Here is a 12274-nt window from a genome sequence, read left to right as displayed (position 1 = left end):
TAGTGCTAATGGGGAAAGAGTGGTAACTCTCCATTCTCTCTCCTATATGGCTTTCTCCTGCTTGAAATGGTTGTTAATCCTTGGGTTGTTATAGTCATACATAACCTTGTGAGATATAGGCACCCTTGTTGTAACAGTGTACTCAACTCTTTTCACAGGGTGATACCTTCATGTATGAAATTTTAATAAGATATTTGACACGTTAAGCAATAGATCACCAGACTTACTGAATCTCTTAAAAGGGCAAACTGGCAGTCCTAAAACACTGGGAAATCTCAGTGTATTCACCTCAGGAAGCCACCAGGTTTTGTCGTAGGCATGGTGTTGAAAAACTGGCATGGTGGACTTGATGCCATGCTGCTCTGTAGGACAGGTGGTGACGAGTGGGGATAAATCACCAGTGAGCAGTCTGCCCTGCTCTGAGGTGGCCACAGCTAACATACAGAAGAGCATGTGTTGGGAATGCTATGGTGCAAGGCTCAAGGGCATGAGCTGCATGGTTTCCCTAAGCAGCCCCTGCATGTTTCCTGGAATAATTTGGGATTGCAAACTGAGTAGCCTGGATAGCCTCAAGAGGTGTGATTCAGCAGCTGCGCAACCTCTCCTGCAGCTGGTCACAAGACTGGGACTACAGGCTGCAATCACATCAGAGATTATCCAAACCGAAAACAAGAATGTTCTCTTAATTTTTTTGTACCCAGAAAAGTCTCATAGCCTTGATGTTTATGCATTATCAGCTGTGAAGACTGTGAGTTTTGTCACAGAACTCATAGTATCTCAGGATTTCCTTAATCAGAAATAGGAAAGAAGTAAGCTTGCTTCTATTTTAACTCCACAGCAAAACTTTGTGGAAACCAAACCTTTCTGCTTGATTAGCAAGGGTTAATTTGCTCATGGTTTAATTTTGCTCATGAGAAATTATCATGGTTCACAAGTTTGACTTAAAAATGGGATGATTTAAAGAACAGTGTAATGTTTCCTCTCGTTCCTATTTGAGGAAACACAGCAGGAAAGAGTTATACAGAAACATAAGACAACTCACTATTAGATATAAAACACACACAGAGAAACAAAAAAATATTTAGTTAGTTAAAAATAGTATGCTTATTTATTCTAGGAGGAGGTTTTGATTGACGTTTGCTGATGGTATCAAGAACAACAATATTTCTTGTCTACTATAGGAGATACGCTGAATTAGGGATAAACTTTATGTAATACATAACTAACAAATCCATCATGTATCAGGTAATGTATTAACTTGTAAGCATACAGAGTGAAAATGTAAGCCATTCTTGTTTAGTATTATGGGATAGAGACCACATGGCCAGATTCATGGGATTAGATTATAGACTTCTCCCCAGTAAACTGACTTTGGATAAGGACACTGAGCTATACTGATCCAGGTCTGATCTGTTGGTACATTCATGAGAATTACAAAAGATGAGTTTGAGTCTTCCTTCCCTTGTGAGCCTCTGTGCCTGCAGCCTCCGTGCACTCGGTGGACTTCTTCCAGTGACAACTAGGGAAGTTGGGGGAAAAGGGAATCGGAGGAGGTCATGGGCAATGCTTTAGGCTTTTACAAGGAAAATTTGTCCATGAACTAGCATAAAAGATTTGACATCATAATTTGGTGAGCAGCTAGCCTTTCATATTCTAGTCCAAAATACAGGGGGAATGTCTGGGAAGAATTAAGACATTGATGTTTTGTTTGGTAAAGAAAAAATCCTGTTGTAAATCCATCCTTTCACTGTTATTCTTAAGTCCATAACATTTAAATTTGCTTTTTCTCTTCTAACTAAGATCTATTTATTTATTTACTTATTTTATCAGGAATAGTATCTCAAGAATAGGGGGAGTAACATACTTAGACAGACCTCAAACATTCCGAATTCCAATGAGTTATGGATCAAAAACTTCATAGCAAACTCTAAGAAGTTAAGAAACTGCCGAAATGTGGAGCACCGTTCAAGGTATATCACATATTCAGTGTCCAATTCTGTCCTGCAATTGTCTGTCTTTGTTCCTGTATTGACTGATGGGGGTAGCTCAAAGGTGGTGAGGTGGGAAACCCTTTCTTCCAAGACTGGCAGTGAAGATGCCAGACAACCATTAACTTGCCTATGAAAACTATCAGGACACTGAAAGGAGGTAGCACGTAGTTTTCCTTATCTGTTAGAAAACCAGGAATATGATATAATAAATAACTATCTCTGACTACCTAGTCTAATTTCTTTTTCTAAGACTGATGATTGAAATTATTTTTATATATAATCTTTACTCCTAATAGCTTAATTGTTTCCCTCCCCAGTCACTTTTCCTACACCCACAATCCTCCTTCCAACAACATGATTTTCTCAATTCTTTTTTCTCTAGGTAAATATATATCTATATAGGGCTTCTACATTAATTACTGGTTTGTATACAGAATTGCATTTGACAGTTGCAAAGTTACTCATTAAATATGAAAGCATATCAATTTGTACAGGGTTCAGGTACTCAGTTCTTATTTCACCAAAGTAACAATTGCTGCTAAGGTAAGAGCAGGAGAAGAAGCTCACTTATTACAGATCCAGAACTAAATAACAATCGCATTTATGTCTGGGGGAGTCTATCACTGCACACCAGAGAGTTTCATTGGTGCAAGCTCCACACTACTAAAATGACAGGACTTTGGTTCTCATTGTTAACATCCTTGCCAAAATTAGACGGATTAAAGCAATGAGCACCTTTACATTCACTTCCTGCCGTATTAGTTTCCGTTTCTAGTTTTCAACTCATTTTGCTGTTTCACTTTCCACACCTCATCTTAGCAGTTAATCAAATTTTGTTCAGAAATGTGATTAACAATTTGCATGATAAACATATCACATACACCAATATTCAGTTTTCAGGTCTTTAATGTAGCCAAGGGACTCAAACAGATTAGTTAGCTACAGCCCCTGTTTGCTAATTTAAGAGAATTTATAATCTTGTTATTGCAAAGGCCCATTAAGCTTTCAGATAATTTCTTAATTTCATGCAACAAATGGAGTATTTGCAAACAAGTTATATAAAAAGGCAGCATGATGGTATTGGCCATAAGACCAGCAGTCAAGCATTTAGCTTCATGTGAAGCCACCAATTTACTATTAAACCTCTGGCAATTTACCTCCTGGGTCTTTGTTTCTTACTGTGCATAATGTTTGTAAGAGCCTTCATTTACATGACTTACAGACGTGTGATGCATACTAAGAGTTTCATGCTGGCACAGGTCTTTGAAGATAGGAAGTTCAACAATGGTGCTAAATATTCTTCCTTTAGTCAACCCTACCTTAATTTCAACTGACACAGAAATGTTAATGTTTTGGCTGAGCTCTAATGCTCGTCTGAACCTTTAGTGTTGAGTTTATTCACTCAGCTCTAACTACACCTGGGTATTACCTCTCACCAAGTAACTAATACAAGAAAAATCCTTCAGTCATCACCTGCACACTTCTGTTGGACTGCTTACCATTGCTGCATGTGATCCTTGAATCTAATCTTTAAATTTATTTTTAAGCAGAATATTAGGTCTTATTTATCATGAGTTGGCATAATATGAGTATGGTTGGGAAATGGCATTCTCACTGCCTGAATTCAACTGTGGATATAATTCAGCTCTTCAGCGTTCTTCACACTGGGAAGGTGTGTGCAGAGGGTGTCTGCCCATTAAAATGCCCACTGGAAGACTCTGCCTTGAAGGCCGGCTCTACAGTTGTCAATTCTAAAGAAATTTTAGGGGAAAATTTGTGGCTGATTGTGGTTCTGACAGCCTGAGACACTAGCTTTGAATAACAACAATGGAGCTATGCATGCATATATTTCTTACACATGTTGCTTAATGAGTTGGCCAGAAATAGACTATTTATATTGTCATTTGCAGAAACTTTACCTGTCAAATAAAGCTGTAACAGAACCAAAACAAACAGGAAGCCGTGTCCTTAAACCTTAATTTGAACAGTATGTGTGGTTCCACACAGCCAGCTAACAACTATTTTGCTATATGATCATGCTGATCAGAGATTTGCAGAAGCTGATTAGGCAGGCAGAATGCAAACACATCCTGCATTTCAGTGCAGGGGTAGAAGACAAAGTGCAGGAAAAAATGCAGAGGGGTTGTGACTGAGATCAGGAGATGGCTTGAGGCAACCTTTTAGTGTTCCAAGTATACCTGCAAATATGTAGATATGATATCAGCTGTTCTTAAATTTAAGTCCTACAGATTACCACCTTTCAAAGAAAGCAGTGTGTTAGCAGCACTCAGAGTTCCTGGGCTTCCCTCACAATGAAGAGGTGTTTCAGGATTTGTCCCATAATTCTTACTTTTTTAGCTGACCTGGTTTCTTGTATCCTTTCTGCCCTGCTCATGAGTGTGTATTAAGCTGGGTGCTGTGTGGGCTCACTCAGGTAGTGCTCAGGTAGCATGGAAAGGGGACAGAGGGAAGGTGAAGAGCTTTGTGAAATGGCTGCCGTTTGTCCTGCACCAAACATCTGCCTCTCTCCTGATGGGCCAGGAGCTGCAGCTGTGTGCCAGCTGTGAGAGAAGCAGGAGCACTGTGCTGTGTGGGAAAGACTGCAGCAAGGCGTGAGAGGAGCTGTGCTAGCAGGCAGCTGGCTTTGGAGGTCATGGATACAAGTGTGGCAGTGAAATGGAAATCACTTTCCACCTGATTTCTGGGTTGGCCTTTACGAGCTGCTCATGCAGCTGGATCATGCAGCTAACAAGTCCTGGATATGAAGTGGCTTGAGGTATTTCACCCTGTGGAGAAGATTCTTCTCCTTCATTTCTATGAGCTCTTGTGCACCACTGCTATGATCTATTAGAATAGTTTCTTTGCCATACTGTGTGCCCTTTGATAGTACACACCACCCTTTAGCTAAAATAGTCTGTGGTCACTCTAATTAGTAAATGAAACATGGAACCCTATCAGTTTTCACAAGTCTCTCTATACAACACAACCACGAGTGAACTAATTAATATAGGTGCTTTAACAAATGGTCTGGCACTGGCTGAGCAGTGTCTCTGAGCGAGACTCAGAAATCTGTGACAAACAAGAGAAAATGAGTTTACTTTGTCCCTTTTCCCTTAAGGGATAAGGTAAATTGTATTAGTTTGTTTTTTACAGGAACTGAGTGTGTGCGTGTAGACAATACCATAAATAGTTGATATGCAACCATACCTTAAAATACAAATTTGGTTGTGCCTATGGGTCTATACCTGCTTCCATCTGAAATCGTGTAACTGCGGAGGTTCATTGTGTTCATTATAAGGAGGCCCTACATCTGTTCCTTACGTAACTGTTTGGTAAGTAAATGTATGTTAATCCTAACGAGATTAGGGTTTTGCCGTACTATCAGTACAGGCAATACTTTTTCTGTTACACCACAAATTTTCATTTGGTATTTATACAGAATGGCCAGTCCGTTTTTTTGTTTGTTTGTTTGTTTGTTTGTTTGTTTGTTTTCTGAAATGGTCAAGGCTACATTTGCATGGACTGATTCCAAAATCTGTTAAAAAAAATGAAAGGAAAAAAAAAGCTGGAATGGGAAGTGGGAGTTCCGCATAGTTGGTCCCACGTCAAGCTGTGTCTCTCTGAGGCTGCAATCAGGAAATCTAGGAATGAGCCCATGTTCCCTCCTCATGTGTAATGCAACAGCCATCACCCGACATGGTGATTTTGTCTTGTTGGATTGAGCTCCCTCTGCTCAAGACCCCGAGGAGCTGCCTATTTTTTTTTTCTTCCAGCAGATTAGGTAGAACAAAACTTTTGACAATTTGCCTAGCATTTGAAAGATTCTAAATCATGACTCAGAATAGACCTAAGGAATGTTTTCCAACCCAAATAGTTTATTTAAGCAAAGTACAGTCTGAGGAATGGGGGCTGGGAGGGAGACGGGACCAGATCAGACATTCTTACAATTTCAGCTGCAGTTTTTTGGGTTATTGGGAGGAGTTATTTTTCTTAACCCTCTCATTTGTACTTGAGCATCTGAATAGCTAAAGGCACAGACAATCTATGCATATTTTTTCTTACTTCAACAAGAAAAGCTATATTTTCATGAAGAGTAAGAGAAGGAGAATAAAGACAAACAAAATGACTGCCATCACTTTTCTTAAAGGGAACAGAAGAGCTTTCCTCATGTACACTAATTTTAATCTGGAGTAACTAGTAAATTCAATTTTTTTCAGAGTGTCACTAGTATGAGTAATCAATATTATTTATACCTTCATATATACCTTTGCATTTACTGATGTCTATATTAGTAGATTAATGCTATTAGTAGTAGTAGATTGACTATTTCACATATTCCAACCTATAAACTCTGCAATCACAGCAAACAGGTAACATCTGATCATCTGCATTACTGCCAGCTACCTATATATACAGCAGCCTATACACAGTTGTTTATTGCCACAGTGTTTTGTCCTTCCGTACTTTCTCTCTCCTGTCCTCCACCATTAAAAAAATACCACCCAAAGCAGCCTTGTCTGGCTTTTGTTTCCACTGTGCTCTAGGGAGCTGCTGCAAAACTATTTTGTGGTTTGCCTTGATGCAGTGCAGCTGTTGGGAAGTACAGTACCTTCCAGCCCTCTGAAAGCTCTGTATAGCTGCAGCTGTTTCCCCCTCCTTCTTTTCACTAAAACTGCTTGCAACTCCCTGCTTTCAGTACTCAGGGAGATCAAGTTCATTCTGATTGTGTTCCTTATTCTGGAGTGCAGTAGGAAGGGAGGGGGAGAGGAGCCACTACGAGCCTCTGGCTGTTATACAAAAGTAAGGCGCAGTCATTGTTGACTACAAATAACCATATTTAAGCCACTTTTCTCTTTCATGCAGCCCATCAGAAGAAGAGAAGGGGCATTAATCTTAGATGGAAGTCTCAGCAGAAATGGTCAGCAGTATGCTTTGGTTCACCTGAAAAGCAAAGGGCTTCAAATAAAACAGTGATGAGTTACCTGCTTTGTTAGAACCCATTTTTGATAATGAAACCTTTCTGTTTTCCTGCTTTCTATTTCTCATCAGCGCCATGCAGCATTTCATAGGCAGTTAGCTTGCAGTGTATAAGCGTGGACCCCAAAATTGAAAGCTCAGAGAAAGGCACACCCTTTGGTCAGCATAATGACCATTTACCTTTCAGTGAAATCCATGACTCATTTTTTTTTTTTTTTTTTTTTTAACCAGGCACATTAAAGAACTAAATATATCTATGACACTGAGATATGTATGAAAGGCAGCTGGGAAGGACTGGTTGAACCATAGTTTCTATCTGCCTGTGGCATCTAGCAGTCTAGCAGCCCTCTCTCATTTAAACACAATGTCCAGTGAAACTCGTTTTAGACTTCAGTGGTAATTCATTCAATTCAATCGCAGTGTGGGCACTGCACATCTTGGACCATATTATCTCTTCTCGTAGTTAAGTGAAACTTCCTGTTGACAGCCAATCTTTTAAAAAATTATTTTATATTCTCTGTATATGTCCCAAAGCTCCCCAACAGATATATTTTCTGCTCCCAAATCCTGATATTTTAGAATATATTTTAAAGCTATCCCACTGGTTGTGTTAATGAAAGACTGCCAGGGCTCCTGGTTTAGGGTGAGATGCTGTGGACTGCACAGTGGAAAGATGGTTTAGGATCTCGGTTCTGATAACACAAGTGACCTTTGGCTCAGTGTCTTCCATCCCTTCCTCATTATGAGATTGATTTAAAAATCATGGCATGTGAAATGCAAGGTGCACACTTGGCATTCCCTACACTCATTCTCTGATTTTTTTGTGAATATAAATTAGAGCTGAACATGATTTTGTTCAAATGTAAAGCTTACATGTACATCCACATTTAGTCACCTTACCCCAGGACCTACAGCTAAAGAGAAATACAAAACACTTTTAGAATTTGGATTATATGATGAAAGTGTAAAGTGCCTCTGTGCATGTGCAGTAACAGCAATCAGTCTGACTGAAAAGCAGTGGCAGTTCGGATTAGTTCTGTTCCTATAGCTTGGGGTAGGGTCACTCCCAGATAGATTGTGTTTCAAGTTTTTAACCTCCCTGACTTGCTGTTCTCAGAAAGTTCTCTGTGTGCCAGTCAGGCATAGCTCATATGAGCTCAACTGATTACAAACACATTTAAAAAAGGTATATATCCCATTTTTGACCACCTCAATCCTCCTGTATATGTGAAAAAAAAAATAACATATACTTTGTCTAGCAAAATATCAGAAAAGTGATGATCTTTCTCTGGAAATCCTTTTGACAAAAATATCAGAAATATGAAAATACCAGGAAAATAACAGAAATTCTCAGGAAAATATGGAAAAATAGGAAAATAGCACTTTTCTAGGGCTGGACATAATTTTACTTCATGAAGACTGGCTTTTAATGCAGCTGAGGATTTATTGCTGAGATATGAGTTTTTGGAAATTGCTTGGAAAATGGAATTGACAGTGCCTCCTCTTTTCACTATATTGCATATTGGATACACTTTTTCCTTTTCATTTCTTATTAATCTGGAATAAATACAGCTGGATTGTAACTGCTGCAAAACAGGCTGAAAAACTCACTAAGACATCAATTTCTAAAGAAGAGCAGGGTCAGAAACACCTGTCCATGGCCAATGGACCTGGTGGTACAGAGTCTTTAAAAGATTGTTCTGGTTTCTATCAGCATGATCTTGAAGTGATTTGGCAGGCAGTGCCTCAGAAAAAAAGACAGGGAAGTATAAGGAAAGGGGAGAGAAACGAGTAGGAAGTAGTTTTAGGATAAAGTCTACCAATCCTGAAAGGAGTGCGGCAAAGTTTCCTTGAAATTTCTCTGTCGGAGAACCGGAGGCCTGGTTTGGAGAAGTTACTGCTGAGCCACGTTTACTTGTGTCTTTAGGAGGGGGCTGGAGAGCAGTAGCGTGCTCTGTTCCAGCCAGCTATCCATGTGGCACCGCTGCTCTTGCTGCAATAGGATTCTTTCATCATTACGTTTCTTCTCTGGGGCTCCACGGACGGTTCAGCTCTCAGAAAGTTAGCTCTCAGAAAAAAAAAAAAAAAAAGAGAAAAAAAAAAGAGAGAGGGAGAGAGAGAAAAGCCTCCTTCTGCCCTCCTCCCAGTAGTCTGAACATGAAATATGAAATAATATGTGGCAGTAGCCTCACTTCCCATTGAGAAGCTGAGAGTGTTGCTTTAAATTAACCTACGAGCAGTCTCTGGGATTTCCATGCTGGCTAATAGGGGAAAAGCTGGAGGAAATCTCATATGATTTTTTTTTAAATTTTTTTTTAATTTTTTTTTTTCCTCTTCCATGTGGTAGGAGGATTTGTGGACAGAAATCACATCCTGAAAACCTCCTGTGCTGTCTCCGTGGGTGGGAATGGCTGGCTTGTCCTTTGCTGACATAAGAGTTGCTGGTGGGCATGCAGGTTGACCCCAGCCATTCCTGCTCATTCCTGGGGCTGTGGTGATGTCTGAGAAGGGCCAGCCTGTGCTTCATCCTGTGTCACGTCACAGGACTACAAGCAAGGCCATGCCTTAATCTGTGCATATGCAAGACAAGCTATTCACAAACAATAAAGCAGTGAAAAATGTATTGTTTCTCTATGTAATACAGCTTGATAAAAATCTTTAATGAACATGTTCAGAATTAGCTGTATCATGAACAAGCAGACGACAATTTTTCATACAGCAGTGACATACATGTGGAGCAGCTGTCTTCCTAAGATTTTTCTATTCCTCTTAATTTAGTGAATTAAACATTCACTAGCATTAGCTCATTAATGACTGATGGTTATGTGTTTGCTTTGCACTTAGCTACTTAAACACAGCCGGAAGATTCTAAGATAATAAAAAACAGGCTACAGAAAGTCTTTGCAGGTGACCAAATTAAAAATCTTAGGTTCTTAAACCAATTAAGATCTAAAGTTTATTCAATTCATCTAAAAAAGTGGATTTTAAAATGATTTTTCCGAAATATGTTAGATTTATGCATGACAATAGGAATAATTGGCAGAACATGTTATTACTGTAGGTATCCATCTAAGCTAGCTGTATAAGTGTTATGAATATTACTGCTTTTTGTCAGCTAGTCAGTATGGAGGTTCTCTGTTATGAGGATAGGTAAACCAGTTTAAATAAATATCAATCTTTGGGGGAAAAACAAGAACCTTACCATTTCTTCAATATCTAAATATCCTGCTCTCTATCTGATCCTGTTCCTTTCCAGGTGGTATCCGTATCTCTGTATTTACAGCGTTAAGTATTGCAGGTTTTGTGAATTTTAAAGATCCGCTACTCTCTGAAGGACAAATGCTCTTCCTACTTATGGTACAGTTACATCACATCAGACTGAACTGGTCTGACATCTCAACAACTGTCCCAAAAGCCGTTTCCATCCCCACATAGTCCTGTCTGCATAGTTCTACTTTTCCTAGTCTGAGCTCTCCTCTAAGTCTTTGGTGAACCAACCCAGTTTACTAAACCAGCTGAAACACACTGTATGTGTATATATATGTATATAATTTGTTTTGTTTTCTGGAAGTTTAATAAGCTGAATTAACTCAGAAGGAAGTCAGACAAGCTTTGAACTGAAAAACTGTCCCTTTCAAGCTCTAAGTTCTCAACTTCAATCAGTCCATCATGTAAATGTGCATCCTTTTCACATTGCCTAATTTGCACTTACAAAAATTGGACTAACAAGTTACTAAACCATAGTCTGGGATCTCTTATTAGTACCACTACTTCCTTACAAACTTTCTCCATTTTATTTCACATATCCAAATCTGCTACTGAATTTGTCACCTTTCTATCCCATTGCTACTTCTGTTGTATTAAAATTTACCACAGCTGACCTATACTATAAAGTAATAAGAAAAAAAGTTATCAAGCAATTTTCCATTTCATTCTCTCCAAACATGGCATCTCTCATCCATTCTTTCCAGGCCATTGGAAAATATCTCTTGCTCATTGTTCACCAGATTTCAGTCTGGTTTTCTTTCAAATTCTCATACACATAGACAGCCAGTTGCAAGGAAGCAAATTAACCAATGACATACGTTATTTTGTGGTGGACTTTGAATGAAACAGGTTACCGTTTGTCTAAGAGTTTCTTAAGCAAGTTTCCATAGCTCTGATTTTTACTTATTGCACCTTCAGCTTCACTTTGAATGCAAAAATGCTAGCACAGAAGGAAGCCAAAACACTCTTTTCTGCCTGGGTTCCTACTGTTCAGGAGCTAGGCAGTCCCTGAGTTTATTAGCTGCTGCTGGCTCATCCATTAGGTGCTGGAAAATGACATGGCTGCTAAATAGTAAAATCACCAGTGCTCAAGTGAAGTGCCCATTATACTGCAGGTATGAATCCTCATCTATCTTTTTCTCAGTAGTACATCTATCCTACTCTTCGGCCTCTTACTATTCAGTGATTGTACTATGAGGTTTATATGAGGCCAGATTAAGCAGAGATGCAGGAACAAAGATCTAGAAAGCCTTTAGACTATTGATTAAATAGAACTCTGTGCTCTTACAATATAATCCAAATTTTGTTTCAAGGCTTCCCTGAACTCTTCATGCAATAAGGTATCTATGTGAACTGCGTCATCACAGATCACATGCTCTAACAGATAGAACTATACTTTTTATAGATGCAAGTATCTATCCTGTTGAAGATACAAGGTGAGCACTAAGTCTGAGGTTCAGATTGCCAGCTTATAAATCTGCACTACAGATATCTGCATTAGCAGTAGTCCTATGAGATTCATTTAGATAAACATAGGATCTAAGGATACAGCTCATCTCATAGAATCATAGAATCTGGCCTATTTTAGACTCTTATTTTTTGGATGTGATGAACTGCATGCTGAAAGTATGTATTTTTGTTCTTGACCTTAAAGGGAACATGATGGGGGGTTGCTGTGGGAGTGGTTAGTTCAGCTAATTTAGGTCTACATTTGCTCAGATAAATCCCACCGTACTTGGTTTAAAAATGTTCCTTTCACACATTACTTTAAATTCACTGCAAAAAGATGCAGAATTCTAGCAGAAACAGCTCCTGTTACATTTTTCTAAGTAGTCCTCAATCTTCTTTGATTAGGCACTTAGGTAAGACTAGGAAAGGTTATTTTATGCTTTTGGAACCAATGAGACGTGGCTTGTATTCCTGGGTTGCTGCAGACTTCCTGACTAGGTCTGTAGCCCCAGATACCTCAGCTCCCATGAGCTACACTTTTTTTCATTTGTATTGCTGGCTGTAGCTTCTACATAACAGCCAGCTGCTAC

Source organism: Aythya marila (genome assembly GCF_965140915.1).
Source record: "Aythya marila genome assembly, chromosome: 2".
NCBI lineage: Eukaryota > Metazoa > Chordata > Aves > Anseriformes > Anatidae > Aythya > Aythya marila.
Note: the sequence above shows the minus strand (reverse complement) of the source record.